Raw genomic sequence first — 3,902 nt, forward strand, 5'->3', positions numbered from 1 at the left:
TGTATTCAGCATTTCATGGTAAGGTCTACACTTGTATTCAGCATTTCATGGTAAGGTCTACACTTGTTGTATTCAGCATTTCACGGTAAGGTCTACACTTGTTGTATTCGGCGCATGTGACTAATAAAGTTTGATTTGATTTTGTCGACCACACCTCCTCTGTCCGTATTGCTTAAATATGGTTCCATATATACAGTATTATGGTGATGTAGTTGTATATATACAGTATTATGGTGATATAGTTGTGTATATACAGTATTATGGTGATATAGTTGTGTATATACAGTATTATGGTGATGTAGTTGTATATATACAGTATTATGGTGATATAGTTGTGTATATACAGTATTATGGTGATATAGTTGTGTATATACAGTATTATGGTGATGTAGTTGTATATATACAGTATTATGGTGATATAGTTGTGTATATACAGTATTATTGTGATATAGTTGTGTATATACAGTATTATGGTGATGTAGTTGTATATATACAGTATTATGGTGATATAGTTGTATATATACAGTATTATAGTGATATAGTTGTATATATACAGTATTATGGTGATATAGTTGTATATGTACAGTGGGGCAAAAAGTATTTAGTCAGCCACCAATTGTGCAAATTCTCCCACTTAAAACTATGACAGACAAAATGAGAGAAGAAAATCCAGAAAATCACATTGTAGGATTTTTTATGAATTTATTTGCAAATTATGGTGGAAAATAAGTATTTGGTCAATAACAAAAGTTTCTCTCAATACTTTGTTGGCAATGACAGAGGTCAAACGTTTTCTGTGTCTTCACAATGACAGAGGTCAAACGTTTTCTGTGTCTTTACAATGACAGAGGTCAAACGTTTTCTGTGTCTTCACAATGACAGAGGTCAAACGTTTTCTGTGTCTTCACAATGACAGAGGTCAAACGTTTTCTGTAAGTCTCCACAATGACAGAGGTCAAACGTTTTCTGTAAGTCTCCACAATGACAGAGGTCAAACGTTTTCTGTAAGTCTTCACAATGACAGAGGTCAAACGTTTTCTGTAATTCTTCACAATGACAGAGGTTGACTAAATACTTGTTTGTACTGTATATATACACAGTACCAGTCAAAAGTTTGGACACACACCTAGTCATGCTAGTGATTTTCTTTATTTGTACTATTTTCTGCATTGTAGCATAATAGGGAAGGCTTCAAAACTATGTCAATACACTTATGGAATCATGTAGTAAGCAAAAAATAAATTAAAATATAGTTTACATTTTAGATTCTTAAAAGTAGCCACCTGCCTGCACACTGTTGACATTTGACTGGTACTGTACACACACACACACACACACACACACACACACACACACACACACACACACACACACACACACACACACACACACACACACACACACACACACACACACACACACACACACACACACACACACACACACAGTATTCACACTTCAGGTATTCTTCCGGTATTCTTCCAACCGGAATTGAAAATTAATAAATTTTTCCTCTTCATACAATAACAAATTGAAAACATTTTTTTTAAACATTTTTTTATGTATATTTGATATTTCTGTATTTCATTTTCAAACAATTTTCATTACAGGAATTTCATTACATTTCATTTTGTGTTGATGGCTGAGAAAAAATATTTGTCTCCACCATTTTACACACAATACCCCATAATGACATCACAATATCCCATAATGACAGCACAATACCCCATAATGACAGTGAAAACATTTTTGAAATATCTCATTTTCATAACAAAGTTCTAAAAAAATGTTTTCAATTTGTCATTAATGGGTATTGTGATGTCATGATGGGGTATTGTGATGTCATTATGGGGTATTGTGTGTAGATGGGTGAGCAAATTATAGTTGATACATTTTTAAATTCAGGCTGTAACTCAACATGTGGAATAAGTCAAGGGGTATGAATAGTTTCTGAAAGCGCTGTACTCATGCCATTGAGGGAACATTTGTTTGTCTCTTGGACCCTGTGGGTCTGGGCCAGCCTCCAGAGCCCTGACTTGAGAGAACTTTAGTCCACTCTTTCATTTGCACCTTCTCGCCACCACCAGACCTTTTCATCAGGAGACATTACCTGGAGGAACAACCAGCAGCTGTGCCTTTCACCTCCCAGCGTCTGTACAACACCAGCCCCCTCACTGCCCAACGCCTTCACACTTCCTCCACATTCAGCGGAGAGCTGGCTGTGTGATGGAGAAAAGAGAGAGAGTCAGAGAGACAGAGAGTCAGAGAGACAGGGAGTCAGAGAGTCAGAGAGACAGGGAGTCAGAGAGACAGGGAGTCAGAGAGACAGAGAGTCAGAGAGACAGAGAGTCAGAGAGACAGGGAGTCAGAGAGACAGGGAGTCAGAGAGACAGAGAGTCAGAGAGTCAGGGAGTCGGACTGGCACTTACCCAGGCAGAGCTGGCCCGGCATGATGGAGAGAGAAGTCAGAGAGACAGCGAGTCGGACTGGCACTTACCCAGGCAGAGCTGGCTGTGTGATGGAGAGAGAAGTCAGAGAGACAGCGAGTCAGAGCGACAGGGAGTCAGAGAGACAGAGAGTCAGAGAGACAGCGAGTCGGACTGGCACTTACCCAGGCAGAGCTGGCTGTGTGATGGAGAGAGAAGTCAGAGAGACAGCGAGTCGGACTGGCACTTACCCAGGCAGAGCTGGCTGTGTGATGGAGAGAGAAGTCAGAGAGACAGAGTCAGAGAGACAGCGAGTCGGACTGGCACTTACCCAGGCAGAGCTGGCCATGTGATGGACAGAAGCAGTCAGAGAGCAGTGCCTGTGGTCTGTGGACCCCATAGGCTGTTAAAACACAATCATTTCACATCAAAGCAATCAGCAGCCTAGCCAGCCCCAGACACAATTCTCACCCACTGAGCCGTGAGACGCAGAGCGCCATCAGCAGGCACACCCCCCCCCCCTTGTCTCGCTCCTACCACCTCGCACCTCGCTTATTCCAGCCTGTCACCAGCTGCTGCTACCCCCTGCCCTGCCCTGCCCCACGCACACACACACACACACACACACACACACCCTCTTGCCTTTCCTCCATGTACTGTACATTAGTGGCTAATTATAAACTCCTTCTGGAGGCCTGCACCTCCATGCTCCCCGCCCCATCAGCAGGTTCCTACATGCACGGAGAGGAGAGGAGAGGAGGGTGGAGTGATCCTGTCATCCCAGCCCCATGCTGACGTGACGGCTGCAAATTAGGTAAAGCCCTGGGTGCCTGCTGGGGAACTCTGAAGTGGTGTACACACACACACACTAGCACGCACGAACGCGCGCACACACACACACACACACGAGTAATGGAGTAAACTCAGTCCACAGCTAGCTTGAAATGCCACAGACGGAACCATCCAAGAGGTACCTATTTGGTGGCTCTAGCGTCGGTCATGATACCAGAATTTGGATGTCGATACTGATACCAGGATTAGTATCAAGACAGCCCGATATCATCCCGGTACGTATAAAGGGAGGACTTGGTGGACTGCATATTCTTCAGCTGAGGTTATATGATGTGTTTTCTACCACCTTGTGCTGGTGAAAAGGCACAGATGACAGATGGGTAGGATTCTCGTTGAGGTGGTTTAATAACACTGAAGATGCACAGACACGGAACAGAACAGGGTATATAGTATGGATGGGAGGAGGTACTTAGTGGCCTGGCACGGAACAGAACAGGGTATATAGTATAGATGGGCTGAGGTACTAGTGGCCTGGCACGGAACAGAACAGACCAGTGTATATAGTATAGATGGGCTGAGGTACTAGTGGCCTGGCAAGGAACAGACCAGGGTATATAGTATAGATGGGCTGAGGTACTTAGTGGCCTGGCACGGAACAGACCAGGGTATATAGTATAGATGGGC

The 3,902-nt window shown here is 43.4% G+C and overlaps 1 long non-coding RNA gene across 1 annotated transcript; it reads right to left on the reverse strand.

The window, feature by feature from the left end:
* Positions 1-1,849: 1,849 nt before the first annotated feature.
* Positions 1,850-2,900, reverse strand: LOC135529886 (uncharacterized). Its single transcript, XR_010453755.1, has 3 exons — positions 2,758-2,900; positions 2,430-2,691; positions 1,850-2,219 (listed from the first exon to the last, which is right to left on the reverse strand). It is a non-coding gene; the product is annotated as an uncharacterized LOC135529886 (long non-coding RNA).
* Positions 2,901-3,902: the final 1,002 nt, after the last annotated feature.

This window comes from Oncorhynchus masou, unplaced genomic scaffold (genome assembly GCF_036934945.1).
Source record: "Oncorhynchus masou masou isolate Uvic2021 unplaced genomic scaffold, UVic_Omas_1.1 unplaced_scaffold_1204, whole genome shotgun sequence".
Classification (NCBI taxonomy): Eukaryota; Metazoa; Chordata; class Actinopteri; order Salmoniformes; family Salmonidae; genus Oncorhynchus; species Oncorhynchus masou.